The sequence below is a fragment of the Macaca nemestrina genome, chromosome 4 (genome assembly GCF_043159975.1).
Source record: "Macaca nemestrina isolate mMacNem1 chromosome 4, mMacNem.hap1, whole genome shotgun sequence".
Classification (NCBI taxonomy): Eukaryota; Metazoa; Chordata; class Mammalia; order Primates; family Cercopithecidae; genus Macaca; species Macaca nemestrina.
The window spans coordinates 128862832-128882899 of record NC_092128.1 but is presented as its reverse complement, the minus strand read 5'-3'; the positions used below and the strand labels follow the sequence as shown (position 1 = coordinate 128882899).

At 40.0% G+C, this 20068-nt stretch overlaps 1 protein-coding gene across 1 annotated transcript in view; it reads right to left on the bottom strand.

Moving 5' to 3' along the window:
• Positions 1–8462: 8462 nt before the first annotated feature.
• Positions 8463–20068, bottom strand: part of LOC139362635 (uncharacterized) — an 83771-nt gene continuing 72165 nt past the window's right edge. The window contains exon 14 of the mRNA XM_071094145.1: positions 8463–10972. The gene's annotated coding sequence lies outside the window, so the exon portion shown is untranslated. The remainder of the gene's footprint in view (positions 10973–20068) is intronic.

Here is a 20068-nt window from a genome sequence, read left to right as displayed (position 1 = left end):
TACTAAAAATACAAAACTTACCGGCATCATGGTGCTTGCCTGTAATCCCAGCTACTGGGGATCTGAGGCAAGAGAATCACTTGAACCTGAGAAGTGAAGGCTGCAATGAGCCAAAATCATGCCATACACTCCAGCCTGGGTGACAGAGGGACTCTGTCAAAAAAAAAAAAAAAAAAAGAAAAAGAAAAAGCCATGATCTCCTGTGCCCTCCTGGGAGGTGACATTGTTTGATGCACACCACTCCTCTTGTGCAGGATAATGTCACTGGTTTCCTTTTGGCTTCCCCTCAGAGCATGGCTTTTGCGACCCTCACCTAAAGACAGAACTTGTCTAAGGTTGCCTCAAGGACAGTTCTCAGGAGAATGTTTGTCTCCAGCATGTGCTCGGGTATTGGGAAGATGTAGACCCTTCAGAGACAAATCTCATTGCTTGCTCTGAAGGGGCCAGTGATTCATTCTAGCCACATGGGGCCTCTGGTCCCCTTCAATGGCCCAACATTGAGAACATTGGCCTTCCTGTCATGTTGGGGGCTGCAGAGTTTGCTCCCCTCCTGGGAGAGGGAAGAGGCGGCGAGACCAGCCTGCTCCTCACACTGGCACCCACACTCCATCCCCAGCCACAAAAATTCTACTCCTGGCCCGCACGGGTCCCAGTATCAGCCATGCCTGCTGTCTACACCAAAACAGCCACTGCTGTGGCCCTCAGCCCTGCCCCTCAAGGCCTGGCCCAGCTACCGCCTCAGACCACCTAGAGCCACAGTGAGCTTGAGGTGAGTGTGGGGCAGGTGGTGCAGCTTCTCTTTTTTTTTTCTCTGCCTGCCACAGAAAATGGGACTCAGAGCCCCTGCTGCCACTACCATCAAAAGCCACCCTCAGAAGTAGGCCTGAGGCTGCAGGCTCCCCAGCACCTCTCCATAGAGTCTTTCTTCCATTTAACCTCCACAGGGGCAACTAACAGTGGGCGACAGTGGGCAGGTCTTTCTCCAGGCGCAATTCCTCCTCCTCTAACTCAGGGACTTTGCTCTCGGCCCCCAGCAGAGCCTTTGTTCTTAGGTGGCCTGCCCATGGGAGAGGCCAGCCTAACCCCTTTCCACCCGCTGAGGTCTGGGCTCCTTGGCAATTTTTAACCCATCAGCCTCCTCTAGCCTGCTGGAGCTTTCACAGCATCTTGGCACTCACAGGGCAGGGCAGCCTGCAGGCATCAGGCAGCGGCTGACAGAGCCTCACATAGGCACTTGCAGGCATCCTGGGATCTCCCCAGAAGGGTCCTGTTTTCCCTAGCCCTTTTCTTTTTTTCTTTTTTTTTTTTTTTAGAGACACAGTCTCTGACCCAGGCTGGAGTACAGTGGCCTTGGCTCACTGCAAACTCCACCTCCCAGGTTCAAGCAATTTTGCTGCCACAGCCTCCCCAGTAGCTAGGATTACAGGCACCCATCACCACACCTGGGTAATTTTTGTATTTTTAGTAGAGATAGGATTTCACCATGTTGGCCAGGCTGGTCTCGAACTCCTGACCTCCTGATCTGCCCACCTCAGCCTCCCAAAGTGCTCAGATTACAGGCGTGAGTCACCATGCCCGGCCTCCCAGCCCATTCTTTAGAGTAATGCCCACTACACCAGCTCTTCCCTCAGGCTGAACCAGTGGCTGGAGTTGCCCCAAAAGTGACAGAAGCGGAATTCCCACAAGACACTACCCCAAACCATCCTGAAATGGGGCAGTTGGAATTCCAAAGAAAGAAGCCCTGAAGCCCAGAGTGGTCTGTCCAAAGCATGCATTAGAGGAACCAACACAGAGGGGTTGCAGCGTATCCTTGCAAGGCACGAATCAGAGATATTCTACCCAAGTATGTCTGCAATGAGTGGGTCTGGTTATGGAGTTCACATGAAGGTTTAAGGAATTTGGCCTCGGGCCAGGGCTAGTTTCTTTCGATGCTGTGGGCAACATCCTAAACATTTTTATCAGCACCTGGGAATGGTCGAGACCCTGGCTTGGGTTGAAGCCTGCAGGGAAAAACCTGAAGCTGAAGCTGGTCGTATCACAAGAGTGTTCAAGTTACTCTGTAATACTGTCTTCACAGAGGAAGAAAAGTGGGGAGGAAGTGAGGTAACAGCCATTATTCTTTGCAGTAAGATTTCCTCTTTTTTTTTCTGAGATGGAGTCCCACTCTGTCACCCATGATGCAGTGTATTGCTGTGATCTCAGCTCACAGCAACCTCCTCCTCCTGGGTTCAAGCAATTCTTCTGCCTCAGCCTGCCAAGTAGCTGGGATTACAGGCACCCACGACCACGCCCACCTAATTTTTATATTTTTAGTAGAGATAGAGTTTCACCATGTTGACCAGACTGATTTGGAGCTCCTGACCTCAAGTGATCCGCCCCCCTCGGCCTCCCAAAGTCCTGGGATTACAGGTGTGACCTACCACGCCTGGCCTGCAATAAGAATTTGTATTGGGAAGTGGAAGTCATTTGTTCTTCAAGATCATTTCCTGTATTTGGTTTCCTGTGCATATCTATATCGGTTTTGCTGGGGAGAGAGTTGTCAATTTCTACATAAAAACATAGTGGGGAATTTGAAGGGATTATATCGAATTTCTCGGTCCATTTGTGGGATATTGTTATCTTGGAAATATTAAGTATTTTCATCCTTAAAAATTAGACACCTTTCAATTATTTCAGATCTTGATTTCTTTCAGTATTAATAAAAATTAAGTGTAGGCCAGGCATGGTGGCTCCCGACTATAATCCCAACACTATAGTAGGCAGAAGCAGGCAGATTGCTTGAGCCTAGTTGGAGACCAGAGTGGGGAACATGGAGAAACCTGTCTCTACAAGAAATACAAACATTAGTCAGGCATGGTGGCACACACCTGTAGTCCCAACTACTGCTGAGGCTGAGGCAGGTGGATCAATTGAGTCCAGGAGGTCGAGACTGCAGTGAGCTGTGATCACACCACTGCACTCCATCCTGGGCAACAGAGCAAGATCTTGTCCACAAAACAAAAACAAAAACAAAAACAAAAACAAAAACAAAACAACAAAAAAAAACTGTAAAATTGTTGCACTTACATTACTTTTTCTAATTATTTTTGAAGCTATTATAAATCAAATGTATATATTTTATTTTCATTGTTGGTTGCTTTAAGTATAATTTTTTATGTGTATCTTGTATCTTCTGACACTGATTAACTTATTAATTCTAGTGGTATTTTAGTGAAACTCTTACACGTTTTTATATAACAGATTATGTCATTTGCAATTAAGACAGTTCTAGAAGTTGATATGGTTAAGGAGGCTGAGTAGTCAGGACCCCAGCAGAGCCTGTGAGCAGGTCATACTGAAGGAAGGGGCCCAGGTGAGGGAACTTTCAAGTAACCTCATGTCCTTGGTGACAGACCCACCAGAACTTCAAACTCTGGTAACCAGAAGCCCTTATTCTAGACACAGCCCTGTATCAAGCTAATTTCATGGAGACGCTCAAGAGCAAGATGTTCTCCTGCTATATCCTGACTTCCTGAGGCTCTCATCTGTGGAAGGCTTGAAGTGAGGGCGTCACTTGACAAGGGGCACCCATAAGTAACACAGGGCAGCTCAGGGCAGACTCATCCAGGCCAGACCTCGCCTAAGATCCCACCTGGGCAACCCCACATTCCTGCCCATCACCATGTGTTAGGGGAGCCAGAGATGAGGCTTCCCTCCCTGGACAGGAGCAGGCTGTCAGGTGTTGGGAATCTGATGGGTCTACCAAGATCACATTCCAGGTCATGGCTGGCAGGATAAGAAGTGAGTGTTGGGGAACAAGTTTGTCCACTCAGATGCTAACCCCAAGACTTCACACTGTAATCTGGTTTTCTCTCTGGCTGGAAGTCTATGCAGATGCTCTTATGTGTCTGATCTAGGGAGCAGAATTTTTAATTGGGCTTTCTCCCTGCAGAAATAGCCAGGCAGGTTACTGACACCTTTTGGCCCAGCTGCTGGGCACTCTCCTTGCACAGCTTCACGCAGATCAGTAAAAATAAGTAATAGGTTCAACCACTCCATCTCCTTGGACAAAGGGCAGGAGCACCATGCCACCACCCATGGCCAGCACTGCTGTGGGGCGACAGTAGGAACAGAGGGGTCATCTCAGACAGGAATCCAAGAAAATCAGGGCAGGCCCAGGACCCAGACTCAAATATGGAAACTCCATTGCCTCTGCCTCAGTGCTTTCACACCTAAGTGACCCACAGTTCCCGCCCAAAACAACTGGACCTTCATTCGTCTCCAACAGAAATTTGGTTTGATGCTAAGTTCTTGCTCACATAGTTGTAGTAAGAGGAGAGAAATAGTTTTGTCTTGTTTACACTAGGCCATGAGTGCCTTTTTGTGTTGCTACCTACATAGTTTTTTTTTTGTTTGTTTGTTTTGTTTTTTTTTTTTTGAGACAGAGGTCTCACTCTGTCACCCAGGTTGGAGTGCAGTGGCCCGATCTCTGCTCACTGCAACCTCTGCCTCCCAGGTTCCAGCAATTCTACTGCCTCAGCCTCCCAGGCAGCTGAGATTGCAGGCAGGTGCCACCACACCCAACTAATTTTTGTATTTTTAGGAGAGACAGGGTTTCACCATGTTAGCCAGGCTGGTCCTGACTCTTGACTTCAGGTGATCTGCCTGCCTCAGCCTTCCAAAGTGCTAGGATTACAAGCATGAAACACAATGCCCAGCCTATTTATATTGTTTTAAACACCCACCCCATGTGTTTCCTTTAGCAGGCAACCCCCCTGCCCTGCCAGAACTTTAAGATTTAAAAGTCCACACTCTAGTATGCTTTTTACACAAAAAGGGAGCCAAAAGGGGGAGGAAGGATGGTTAAGCTGCTCTATGTATTGGTTATCCCACAGAACTCATTCCTGTAGCCCCATCAGGGCTGGAGCTGCAACCTCACATGGCTTCATAATATTCCATAAAGGAGGCCATTTCCCTCAGCAGTTCAGCCTTGCAATGCAGGTGGAGCCTGGACATGATGATCTTCTGTTTCAATTTCGGCCACTCTTCAGGAAACATCCTATATGTGCCCCAGTAGTCTGTAACCATCTGCTAGAGCGTCCATACACACCACTGCAGACTGAAGGACTTTAACAGCAGAAACTTAGTTTTCCACAATTCTGGAGAATAGAAATCCAACAAGCTGTTAGCTGGGATGGTTTCTCTGCGAACTCTCTTCTTGGCTTGTAGATAGCTGACTTCTATCTCTGCGTCCTTACTGCCTCTTCTAATAAGGACTCCAGTCATATTGGATTTGGGTCCACTCCAATAAACTCAAAACTAGTGACATTCTGAGGCACTGAGTGTGAGAACGTGAACTTCGGGGAGGGGACACCACTCAGCCCACTGGACATATTATTCCCTTGTAGATGACAAACTCCCAGGAGATTACTCGGTGGAAGGATATGCACATGTAAAATTGTAATAGCTATAGACCGATCACTTTCCAAAAGGGCTTTGGAAAGTACACTGCCACCAGCAATGTCTGAATGTAGCTGCTTCCCTGAATCTAGATTCTCCCGGATGTTCACTTTCTTTTAATTTGTTGCCAATCTGGTATCCATGTGGCAAATAAAATCATGGTGATTTCCAGTTTTCCGACCGAAATTTTTGAGTCATCTTTGAATTGCTTCATACATATGTGCTTTCCCTGAGTCATCTGCTTCGATTCTTGGCCCTTTAAATGGGCTTTCTCCCATCCTGGACTCTCCCAGCATATGCCCCCTTGTCATGTCTGGAATTGCAGTTGTTTGGCAAAGTTCCTTTTAATGTTAAAAAACTGTATTGCTAAAGTCAAAAAAGTATTCCTAGGCTGTCTTGCCCTGTGCACTGTTTCTAAAATAAAAAATGAGGCTTCTTGAGGCCATTTCCATCCACGTGAGGAGCAGACAGGGTCTCCAGAAGCTTGAGGGAAATTTCTTGCAGGCCTCACTGTTTACAGTTCTCAGTTCTGACCCATGTGCTGTTGAACCTGTATTTTCCCAACTCTATAAGAACGACGTTTTTTGAGGACTCTCTGGGATAATTCTCTTTGTACAGGCTGTTAATATAGGTGGGTGCTGGTGCTCCACAGAGGACAAAGTATCATGAAGATGCCTTGACAGTGTTAATGGCTTAACACCGCCACATAAAACTTTCTTGTCTTTGTTTCTTTGATTTTCAGATGGAGTTTCACTCTTGTCACCCAGGCTGGAGGGCAATGGTGCGATCTTGGCTCACTGCAACCTCTACCTCCTGGGTTCAAGTGATTCTCCTGCCTCAGCCTCCTGAGTAGCTGGGATTACAGGTGCCTGCCACCACACCTGGCTAATTTTTTGTATTATTAGTAGAGGCAGGGTTTCACCGTGTTGATCAGGCTGGTCTTGATCTCTTGACCTCAGGTGATCCACACACATTGGACTCCCAAAGTGCTGGTATTACAAGCATGAGCCACTGCACCTGGCCCACATAAAACTTTGGAAGCCTAGAACCTTCTTCACCACGGACACCTGTGTCCTCCACATGCACAAGTCTCTGAAAAATAGGACCTTCTTGGTATAAGCCGCAGCCCCCAAACGGCCAGTGGTTCACAGTGCTGTCATTGACCATATGCCTCTTCTTGTTCCCCTCCATATAAAAATAAGTCTACCCGAAACCTTGAGAATAATCCAGATACTCCCAGCCAGGTACAAGGGAGAAGCTAAATGAGCCTCTGGTACTAGACTTCCAGGTTGAGCCATATTCTCCTTTACCACCTTCCTGGGCTCCTACCAGGACCTCACCACCAATGCACAGTTCCCAGGCCAGCTATTTAGTAGGTGTCTGTCTCCTCCAAGAAACAGTGGTGACTCTGCAAGCTACCAGGTGGGTATTAAGGATATAACTGCAGCTCTCTGAGCCTGTCTACGCCTCTGAAAAGCGGAAAGATGAACCTCAGAGTTATTATAGGGACTAAACGGCATAAGACACAGTAAGCAGATGCCTGGTGCCTGGCTCCGTACAAAGACTACTTAGGATGCTCTGGTTGCTTTTTTATATATATATATATATATTTTTTTTTTTTTTCCTGTCTTTTTGCCCAAGAAGTCCTCTGCCTCATTGGTCTGTGTCCCTCAACATTTGGAAAATGCACATAAAAAGCAAAGCTGTTTTTGCATTGGTAAACCACATTTGAGATTCTTTCTAGCTGGATTTTGTCCTTGACACAGAAAGACAAACTTTCTAGGATGCTGAAAGAGGAGTCCCTACCCAACTCAGCTATCTGAGGAGGTTCTTGTTGAGGTTTGTTTATTAAAGACATACACTTTCAGCACAATGTGTAAAGTCAGTTTTCTAGATGCCTGGCATAATTCAGTGAACAAATGACAGTCCCTGGGCCTCTGCATGTTTACTGCTAATTATGGAGCTTCTATTACACAGCGAGCACTGCCCTGTGTATGTTCATTTATGTGCCAAAACAACCTCATGGTGTAGGAAGCCTCCTATTGTTTACATAAACAAATTAGCTCAATAAACTTGATTATGTCAATTACAAAAAGAACAATCACAAAAGAAAAAGTGGCTTAAATGGAGTTCTCCAATGAAAAGAAAAAGAATGAATGTAACTTAAAAACACTCGCTGTAGAAACACTAACGTCTAAAAGTTATTTTCTGAGCACTATTAAATTTCATAAAAGTCATTCTTACAATCACAGAGGACATCATATAAAGAATACTACATGAACCTTGGAATGAGAAAATTATATACTAGGTCCAGCATAAGAAACAGGCAAGAAAAACACAAAGGATTTCCAAAGAGATTCTGAGCCAAGGGGCCATAAGATTTTAGATAAATGAATTCAATACAAAGCAGAGAAAACAGATTTGTTTTCAGAATCTTTGAGATTTTGACCTGCCTAGTAAATTATCAACACTTTTAAAATTTATCTGTATTGGGCCGGGCGCGGTGGCTCAAGCCTGTAATCCCAGCACTTTGGGAGGCCGAGACGGGCGGATCACGAGGTCAGGAGTTCGAGACCATCCTGGCTGACACGGTGAAACCCCGTCTCTACTAAAAAAATACAAAAAACTAGCCGGGCGAGGTGGCGGGTGCCTGTAGTCCCAGCTACTCGGGAGGCTGAGGCAGGAGAATGGCGTAAAAACCCGGGAGGCAGAGCTTGCAGTGAGCTGAGATCTGGCCACTGCACTCCAGCCTGGGCGACACAGCGAGACTCCATCTCAAAAAAAAAAAAAAAAAATTAATCTGTATTGATCTGATGTTTTTCTTCTCAAAATAGGTACACACTTACACACAAACATACTACATTCACCACAAATCTCTTACACCTGAAGTTTATCTATAAAGTGATATATTTGTATATGTAAACCCATGTAAATCAAAACTAAAAATCTGTGTTTTGCAGACTAGAGTGGGCACACTCAGAAAAAATAAAGAATAAAATTTTAAAATAATCAGAATTCAGAAATATGTGAATATATTTTATTATAGTCTTATGTAATCTTTATTGTAACCATCATAATGATCCTATAGTTACAAAAACAAGAAAAAAATAAAAATATTACCTCTGGTAACAATATTCCACTGAGAGGAGGGATTACAAAAGATGTCATTGTACTATGCTACCCTCCACTATGCTATCCAATAGTATATTGTGACCATCAGTTACCTACAACATGGGATAAGGTGGGATAGGTTAATGCTGGTGGTAAGATGCATTTCATTCCATGGAAAATAGTCTTAAGACATTAAAAACAACTTTGTTCCATTAAAATAAATTAAGTTCAAATAATATGTCAAAAAGCATTTTAAACTCCACAGTATTTCATTATTTTTATGTGTAACTAGTAAAACAATTCACTTCTAAGATTCAAAATGTTTCTCTTCTCCTACAATGCATAATCGTATTATCCTGAACAACTACCTCACAAATCACTTACTACACTGTTATAAAGGGCCTCTCCGCCTAGATTTTCTTCATGCGTCTTATATTCAAGTGTCCTCAGTGTTCCACGGAAAAGTGTATTAATGGTGCAGATGTCTCCGAGCTCTGATGCAGAAACCATTAACCACGTGCTTTCACATGAGCACTAGAAACGATGATATAACATCAAGAAATTTGTGAGTTTACTTGACATAAATATTTGCTTTTCAAAGTAATTGTAATTATTCCAATCCCCAAAAGTATAATTTGAATGTAATTTATAACTGTCCAAAGAGAAAATCAATCTCCTTCTCCATTTAAACTTACATACAAGTAAGCAACCTATTTTAAATTATTATCTATAATCAACACTGATTAGAGCAATGTCTCAAATTCTTACTGCCTTGGTGCTTTCTACTGTCAATCTATAACGTTTACTTAGGCTTGGTTTCTAATGTATTTTTCACAGTTTCTAAATCTGTATAATATATTCTAGTAGAAACTCTCCAGTGTTTTCTAAGGTATATGTATGGAACAGAAGTTTTTCCACATTTATTACATCCATAGGGTTTCTCCCCAACAGAAAGTCTGAGGAACTCCCGGAGAGTTTCCCTTCAGTATAAATTTTCCAGTGTACAATACAATCTGTGGTATAAGTAAGGTATTGTGCCTTTCTTTATATTTGCAGTGCTTTCCTTCACCAAAATAATCTCATGCACATTAAGGGTTCTATTTTGTGAAAGATCCTTCAACAGTCATTACATTAATACCACTTTTATTTAGGATGAAATCATTGCTGTAGATTGTGATGTCAGCATTCATTAATGGTTTTGCCACATTTTTTGCCTTGGTAGGGTTTCTCTCCAGAATGAATTCACTTACAGTAAAAGTTGAGCACAAATTAAAACTATTGCTACATTCCCTACAATTGTAGGGGTTCTCTATCATGTGAATTATCTTACATTCAGTAAGGACTGAGCATTGGTCAAAGACTTACCCCATTCTTTACAATTCTAGGGGTTCTCTCCAGTATGAATTCTCTTACGTTTAGTAAGGTTTGAGAACCAGTTAAAGGCTTTGCCACATTTTTCACATTTATAGCGTTGCTCTCCAGTATGAATTATCTTGTGTCCAATAAGATGTGAGCTCTGGTTAAAGGCTTTGCCACATTCTTCATATCTGTAGCATTTCTCTCCAGTATGAATTCTTTTATGTTTAATAAGGATTGAGCCATGCATAAAAGCTTTTCCACATTCTTCACCATTGTAGGGTTTTCTTCCAGTATGAATTCTCTTATGTCCAATAAGATGTGAGCTCTGGTTCAAGGTTTTGCCACATTCTTCACCATTGTAGCATTTCTCTACAGTATGAATCCTCTTGTTTTTAGTCAGGATTGAGCCATGCATAAAAGCTTTTCCACATTCTTCACAATTGTAGTGTTTCTCTTCAGTATGAATTCCCTTACATTGAGAAAAGTATGAGAACCAGCTAAAAGTTCTGCCGTATTCTTCACATGCGTAGGGTTTCCTTCAGTATGAGTTGCCTTGTGTCCAGTGAGATGTAAGCCCTGGGTGAAGGCTTTGCCACATTCTTCACATGTGTAAGGTTTCTCTCCAGTATGAATTCTTTTATGTCCAATAAGGTGTGAGCACTGATTAAAGGCTTTGCCACATTCTTCACATTTGTAGGGTTTCCCTACAGTATGAATTATCTTATTTTGAGTAAGGTTTGAGAACCAGTTAACGGCTTTGCCACATTCCTCACATTTGTATGGTTTCTCTCCTGTATGAAAATTCTCTTAAGGATTGAGCACCAGTTAAAAGCTTTGCTACATTCATCGCATTGGAAGATTTTGCTAAGACTAGTTGATAAATATTGGTTAAGTCCATTATAACTTTTTTTCTGTCCCTTACACTCACCCACACTTGTCCAGTCTTTTCTTAAGTTTAAATTTTCAGTGCCATAGCTTTCATATCTTCTCAGTATCACTTTTGGGAATAAATGTTTTATGCTTTGCTCAGGCAAAAGGTCTGGAGTAAAATGAGAGGATACAGCTAAAAGAAATAAAAATGAATTGTACCACTGATTAGACTCAGGAGAATACACTTTACAAATACAAAATATAAAATTATACCAAGCACAATAAGATGGCATAATACCACATGCCCAAATTCCTTAATAGACATGGAAACATAACAAAAATATATTAACCAAAATGCCTTTGTAAGAGTTCTAAAAACCAGTTAAGAGATTGCAGTGCCATAGATGAGAATGATGCTAAGAGCCACATAAAAGACAATGGAACATTTGTTACATTTACCCACCTCCTCCCCAATACAGAATAATGCCTTTAAGTGTAAACTCTCAACTCCTGGCTTCTCTCTAAAAAGCAAAAAAAAAAAAAAAAAATAGTGGCACATGGGTCCATACTTCCGGCTTTGTGGGGTCTTTCCAAAGACTGGTTTCTGTTTACAGGGACACAGAGTGCTGAAAGAAATGGTGCTATACTTTGAATGACAGGGTAGTGTCTGTGAGAGAAAAGGGAAATGATTTTAAAGCAGCAGAGAGACTGTAGGACCACAGAGAAACAGCCGGTGTACCAACTAATTACAGGCTCTGAAGCAGAAACATGGGCAAATCCACAGAACCCAATAAAGGGAACACAAATCTAGGGAAGAGACATCTTAAGAACAGGTTTGAGAAATTCTCAATATCTATCCTGGTAAATTGGTGTCAGACACTGCAGGAAAGAAAGTCACTTTATACAGACTGTGATAGGTGGTTATTTATTTATTTATTTATTTATTTATTTATTTTTGAGATGGAGTCTGGCTCATTTCTCAACCAAATGTTAGAATGTATACAAAGTATCAGACTAAGATGGCCCAATCAAAGAAACAAGTATGCAGAAATCAACCGTAAAGAAATTAAGCTGTATAAATTATCTGAAAAAATCAACACAACCATCTCAATTATGCTCAGTGTTTAACATGGGAACACAGACAACTAAGTGTAACTAGAAAAATAAGAATATCAACAAAATGACAAAAAGAAACAAGTTTTAGAGAAGACATACAAAAAATGACTGAGAAATTATCTAATGTAAGAAAAAAATATTAAAAACTGAAACTCAACAAACTCCAACTCGGATAAAGAGACACATAACAAGACACTATAATATGAGCAAAGTTTTGAAAGTCACAGAAAAGAATCTTGAATGCAGAAAGACAAAAGAGATGAATCACCTATATGCATGCTCCTGCAAGATTATCAGTGAATTTTTTGAACAAAAACCCTGCAGAAGAGAGTTGAGTTACATATTCCAAGTGCTGAAGTAAAAAAAAAAAAAAAACTTTTGGCAAAACTGTCCTACAAAATTTTTTAAAATAAAGATTTTCCAAGATAACTAAATGCTGAGAAAGTACATCAGCAATATAACTGTCCTACGAGAAATGCAAAAAGAAGTCTTTCCCATTCAAAATTTAAAATAATAGAAAACAAACCAAATCATATAAAAATACACGACCCTCTGGGAAAGATATGCACGTACACAAAAGTAAAACTTTGTAGTATTATGATAATTAGGCAGAAAACATTTGTGCTTTAAAATCTGAAAGACATCATGAAAATTAAAACACCCATTAATATATAATATACTTAGTGACATTATAAGTTAAGGGCAGATGTAATGAGCAAGCATTTTTGTATGCAACTGAGGGCAAGTTGTTACCAGTTTAAAATATACAGTTGTAACTTTAAGAGATTTTTATGTAATTTACATGGGAACCATAAAGAAAATGCAGCTACACAACAGAAAATAAAAGAACAAAGCATGTCACTACAAATATCAACAAGACACAAAGGAATACAAAGTGAATAGGGACAAAATAGGTACAACAGTCATATAAAACAATAAAATGGTAATTGTAAGTCATTTCCTTTCAGAAAAGTATTAAAATACGCAAGGACTAAACTTCCCAATCAAAAGGCAAATATTACATAAAGGGATTTTTTTTTTTTAATTTAGAAAACAAAATCCACCTATGTCATGTCTCCAAGAGACTCACCTCAGATCTAATGATGAACATAGACTGAAAGTGGCAGGATGGAAAAAGACATTCCATGCAAATGTTAACCAAATGAGAGGTGGAGAATTATATTAAGTCAAAAGCTGTCATATTTTATAATATATAGTTTAAGTCAAAACACACGAGACAAAAAAGGATATTATATCATAATAAAATGGGTAATTCACTGGGGACCTACTTTTATCTCCTATCAGGTTTTCCAAAAATATAAAGCATTTGAACAACCAACCTACATGAAGACCTGAGCGAAAAAGGAAGGAACTGAACCTCCACAGACTGTTTCAAGCCAATCCCACAACCTCTATGACTTTCTCAATAACCTATTAGTAAAGTTATTTCATAACTTTGTCAAAGTTAAGTTGTAGGTTAAGCCCTATATATCTTAATGGCCCATCCAATTCAATTAGGTCTTCAAGACGCTTCATTCCCTATTACAGAAGAACTACTTACCTTCCATGATCACACTCTTATAATTATTTTCCTAATTAGCTCCCTGGTTCTATACATTATTTCTCTAATACTCACAACAAAATTGATTCATACTAGCACCATAGATGCCTAAGAAATAGAGACTGTCTGAACTATCTTGCCTGCTATCATCTTAATCTTAATTGCCCTCCCATCCCTACACAGCCTGTATATAACAGATGAAATCAATAACCCTTCTCTCACTGTTAAAACAATTGGACATCAATGGTATTGAAGCTACGAGTATACAGATTATGAAGAATTAAGCTTCAATTCTTATATACTTCCAACAGCCAACTTAAAACCAGATGAACTTCAACTCCTCGAATTCAATAACCAAACAATCCTCTCAATAGAAACTCCCATCCGCATGTTAATCTCCGAAGATGTCCTGCACTCATGAACTATTCCCTCATTAGGGTTCAAAGCAGATGCAATACCTGGACACTTAAACCAATCTGCCTTAACCGCTATACGACCAGGCCTCTACTATGGACAATGCTCAGAAATTTGTGGATCTAACCACAGTTTTTATACCTGTTGTTCTAGAATTAGTCCCATTAAAAACGTTCAAAACTCGGTCTATATCCACACTATAATCTCACTGTAAAGCTACCCCAGCGTTAACCTTTTCAGTTAAAGGCCGAGAGAAATCACACTTCTCTACAGTGAATGCCTCAACTAGGTACTTTCCACATGATCTATTATTATTATATCAACAATCATAACTTTATTCTCCATTATTCAATTAAAACTATCAAAGTTCATTTGCCATACACCCCCACACCAAAAATAATTAAAACACAAAAATGTAACAATGCTTGAGAACTAAAATGAATGAAAATCTGTTCACCTCATTTACTGCCCTGATAATCCTAGGTTTACACACAGCAGCACTCATCATCTTGTTTCTCACCACACTCCTTCCAACCTCCAACTATCTAATCAATAACCAATTGATTTCTATTCAACAATGACTAGTTCAACTTGTTCTAAAACAAGTAATAATTACACATAATATTAAAGGACGAACCTGATCCCTTATACTAATATCCCTAATTCTCTTTATTACCTTAATCAATCTCCTTGGGCTTCTACCCCACTCATTTACACCAACTACCCAACTATCAATAAACCTAGGTATAGCAATCCCCTTATGAGCAGGCGCAGTAATCACAGGCTTCTACTTTAAAACTAAAAACTCCTTAGCTCACTTCCTACCATCAGGCACACCCAGACCACTTGTCCCTATACTAGTAATCATCGGAACCATTAGTCTACTTATTTAACCAATGGCACTAGCTGTACGTTTAACAGTCAACATTACAGCCAGTCACACATACACTTAATTGGAGGAGCTGCACTAGTATCAACTATTAACCTTCCCACAGCTTAAGTCACCCTTATTATTCTAATTCTATCTTCGCTGTGGCCCTTATCCAAGCTTATGTCTTTATGCTATTAGTAAGCCTTTATTTATATGACAACACATAATGACCCACCAAACACACACCTATCATTTAATCAAACCCAGTCCTTGGCCTTAACAGGGCCTCTCTCAGCTCTCCTAATAACATCCAGCCTAGCTATACGATTTCACTTTAACTCTATTACTCTTTTAACCTTAGGCCTACTAACCAATACACTGACTATATATCAATGGTGATGTGACACTATCTGAGAAAGTACATTTCAAGGTCACCATACAATTGTTCAAAAAGGCCTCCGATATGGAATAGTCCTATTTGTTATCTCAGAAGCATTGTTCTTTGCTGGGTTCTTCTGGCATTCTACCATTCTAGTCTAGCCCCTACTCCAGAATTAGAAGGACACTGACCCCCAACAGGCATTTCTCCCGTCGACCCTCTGGAAGTACCTCTCCTGAATACATCTGTATTACTTGAATCAGGGGTTTCGATTACTTGAGCCCATCACAGCCTAACAGAAAATAATCGAAAACAAATAATTCAAGCATTACTTACCACAATTACCTTAGATTTACTTCGCCCTCCTACAAGTCTCAGAATACTTTGAGGCTCCCTTTGCTATTTCTGATGGAATTTATGGCTCAACATTCTTTATAGCTACAAGCTTTCACGGACTTCATGTCATTATTGGATCAACATTCCTCACTATCTGTCTCCTCTGCCAATTAAAATACCACTTTACATCTAGCCATCAAGTTGGCTTTGAAGCCGCTGCCTGATACTGACACTCTGTAGATGTAGTATGACTATTCTTGTATATTTCTATTTACTGATGAGGATCTTACTCTTTTAATATAAACAGTACCATTGACTTCCAATCAATTAGTTTTGACATCTGAAAAAGAGTAATTAACCTAATACTAGCCCTAGTAATCAACACCCTATCAGCCCTATCACTAACAGTTATTACATTTTGGCTCCCACAATTTAATATTTATATAGAAAAATCCAGCCCCTACGAATGTAGATTTGACCCACCCGCATTCCTTTCTCCGTAAAATTTGTTCTAGTAGCCATCACATTCCTATTTGACTTAGAAATTGCCCTACTACTACTCTTGCCATGAGCCCTTCAAACAAGCAACCTGACACTAATAATCAGCACAGCCCTTATACTAGTCATCATTTTAGTCCTAGGGTTAACTTATGAATGAGTTCAAAAAGGATTAGATTGAACTGAATTGGTAGATAGTTTAAGCCAAAATAAATGATTTCGACTCATTAGATTATGAGATTACACTTAGAAGGAATATTATTATGATTATTCATCATAAATACCCTTATAACCTTAAATATCTATTTCACCCTAGCATTCATAATACCTATTACCCTCCTAGTATTTGCTGCCTGTGAAGCCGCAGTGGGCTTTGCCTTACCAGTTTCAATCTCCAACACGTATGGCCTAGACTATGTATATAACCTAAATTTACTTCAATGCTAAAAATTATTATTCCAACAATTATACTGCTACCAATAACATGACTCTCTAAAAACTCTACAATCTGAATCTATAAGACTATTCACAGCCTAATCATCAGCTTCATTGCCCTATTATTTTTTAATCAATTCAATGACAATCTATTCAACTTCTCATTAACCTTCTCTTCTGATCGCTGACATCACATCCCTTCTAATCTTAACAGCCTGACTACTACCTCTTACAATTATAGCAAGCCAGTACCACCTCTCCAACGAGTCACCCCCATGGAAAAAGCTCTATATTTCTTTATTGATTTCCCTACAATTTTTTAAAATTATAGCATTCACAGCCAGACAACTAATTATATTTTATATTCTCTTTGAAGCTACACTTATCCCTACCTTAATTATCATCATCCTCTGGGATAACCAACCAGAATGCCTCAATGCAAGTTCATATGTCTTATTTTATACACTAGTGGGATCTCTCCCCCTACTTATTATACTTATTTATACTCAAAATGCCCTCAGTTTACTGAACATAATAATATTTAATACCCAAGAACTATTAATTTCCTGATCCAATAACCTTACATGATTAGCATGTATTATGGGTTGTATAGTAAAATTATCCCTATATGGACTTCACCTATGACTTCCTAAAGCCCACGCAGAAGTTCCTATTGCCAGCACAATAGTACTTGTAGCGGTTCTCCTAAAACTAGGCAGCTATGGCATAATACGCTTACCCTTATCCTCAGCACCCAACAGAATATACAGCCTACCCCTTCCTCATGTTATCCTTATGAGGTATAGTTATGATAAGCTCTATTTCTCTATGACAAACTGATCTAAAATCACTTATTGCATATTCCTCCATAAGCCATGTAGCACTTGTTATTATGGCTATTCTCATTCAAACTCCCTGAAGCTTTACCGGTGCAATTACCCTCATAATTGCCAATGGACTTCCTTTGTCCTTACTATTCTGCCTAGCAAATTCAAACTACAAGTGAATCCATAGCCGAATCATATTACTCTCTCGAGGGCTTCAAACACTACTCCCACTAATCGCTCCCACATAACTCCCACAAATTGCTACAATTTGATGATTTTTGTAGCAAATCTTACTGACTTTGCCTTAGGCCCTAACATTAATCTAATAGGAGAACTCTTTGTAATAGTGGCTTCATTCTCCTGATCAAACCACCATTATGTTTATAGGACTTAATATATTAATCACAGCCCTTTATTCCCTACACATGCTTATCACAACACAACGAGGAACACTTACATATTACATTAACAGTATTAAACTTCCTTTACATGAGAAAATATACTAATACTTACACACCTTGCACCTATTCTATTATCCCTAAACCTTAAGATTATTACAGGTTTTATACCCTGTAAAGATACTTTAATCAAAACATTAGATTGTGGCTCTACTGATAGAAGTCTGCAACTTCTTATTTACTGAGAAATTATGCAAGAACTGCTAACTCCTGGCCCCATGCCTAACAACATGGCGTTCTCAAGTTTTAGAGGATAAGAGCTATCCACAGGTCTTAGGAACCAAAAATACTGGTGCAACTCCAAATAAAAGTAATAATCATGTATTTTTCCATTACTATAACCTTAATCTCCTTAACCTTACCAATTATTACTATCTTAATCAACCCTCACAAGAACTTGTACCCATATTACGTGAAAATATCTATCTCATGCACCTTCACCATTAGCCTCATTCCCACAATGTTTGTGTATATAGACCCAGAAGCCATCATCTCAAACTGACATCCAGTAACAATCCAAACCCTCAAACTCTCATTAAGCTTCAAACTAGGCTACTTCTCCATAATATTTATCTCAGTAGCACTATTTGTCACCTGATCTATTAGAGAATTCTCAATATGATACATAAAATCAGATCCTAACATCAATTTTTCAAATATTTACTTATTTTCCTCACCAAAATATTAATTCTAGTTATCGCCAACAATCTTTTTCAACTTTTTATTGGATGCAAAGGCATAGGAATTAGTCTTTTTTACTAATTGGCTGATGACAGAGCTGAGCAGATGCTAATACAGCAGCCCTCCAAGCGATTCTGCATAACCGCATTGGCGATATTGGCTTCATTTTAGCTATAGCATGATTTCTCTCCTCCAATATATGAGAACCTCAACAAGCATTTATCCTAAATCCTACCCCCGATCTTCTTCCATTAATTGGCCTTCTCTTAGCAGCAGCAGGAAAATCAGCTCAATTTGGCCTCCATCCCTGACTTCCTTTGACCATGGAAGGCCCAACCCCAGTCTCAGCCCTACTCCACTGTAGCACTATAGCTGTAGCAGGAGTTTTCCTGCTTATCCGCTTCTACTCCTTAATAGAAAATAGTATATTAATCCAAACCCTTACCCTCTGTTTAGGGGCTATTACCACCTTATTTACAGCAATCTGTGCTCTAACACAAAATGGTATCAACAAAATCGTAGCATTCCCCATCTCAAGTCAACTAGGCCTTATAATAGTTATAACTGGCATGAATCAACCACACCTGGCATTCCTACACATCTACACCCACGCCTTTTTTAAACCTATATTATTTATATGTTCAGGATCCATCATCCATAACCTCAATGATGAACAAGATATCCGAAAAATAGGAGGACTATTTAAGACTTTACCCCTTACTTCCTCCTCCCTTATTATTGGCAGCCTGGCATTTACAGGTATGCCTTTCCTCACAGGATTTTACTCTAAAGATCTCATTATCAAAACCACAAACACATCATATACCAATGCCTGAGCCCTCTCTACTACTCTTATTGCCGCCTCCCTAACAAGTGTCTATAGTATCCAAATTATTTTCCTTGCTCTAATAGGACAACCCCATTTCCCAACCCTAATCAGCATTGATGTAAATAACTCTTCCCTAATAAACCCAATTAAATGCCTTACAGTCAGCAGTATCTTCACTGATTTTCTCATTACCAAGAGCATAATCCCTACTTCATCCCCTGCAAACAACAATACCACCTCCCCTAAAACTCACAGCCCAAGGGGTAACCATCCTAGGACTCTTACTGGCAATGGAACTTAGTTTTATAACTAATAATCTTAAGATAAAATATCCATTACAAACATTCAGCTTCTCCAATATATTATGATTCTACTCAATCACAGTTCACCACACAACCCCTCACTCAAACCTATCTACAAGCCAAAACCTGCCAGCACTTCTGCTAGACCTAATTGGACTAGAAAAGTCCTTACCAAAGACAATTCCACAGACCCAAATCACAGCCTCCATTACCATAACTACTCAAAGAGGCCTAATTACATTTTATTTCCTCTCTTTTTTTATTCCATCCTTTCTAACTTTGCTCTTAATTATCTATTACCCTGAGTAATTTCAACTGCAACATAAATACTAACAATGTTCAACCAGCAACTACCACCAATCAACATCCATAATTATATAAAGCACCCGCACCTGCAGAATCCTCATGAATCAGCCCTGGGCCCTCACCCTCAAAGATTATTCAACTTCCCACACTCACAAAATTAACTATGATCACCACCCCATCATACTCACTATTCATCAAAGTAACACCAACTCTATTAGTAGCCCCAATAATAAAGTTTCTAAAACTTCAATACTTGATCCTCATTACTCAGGGTAT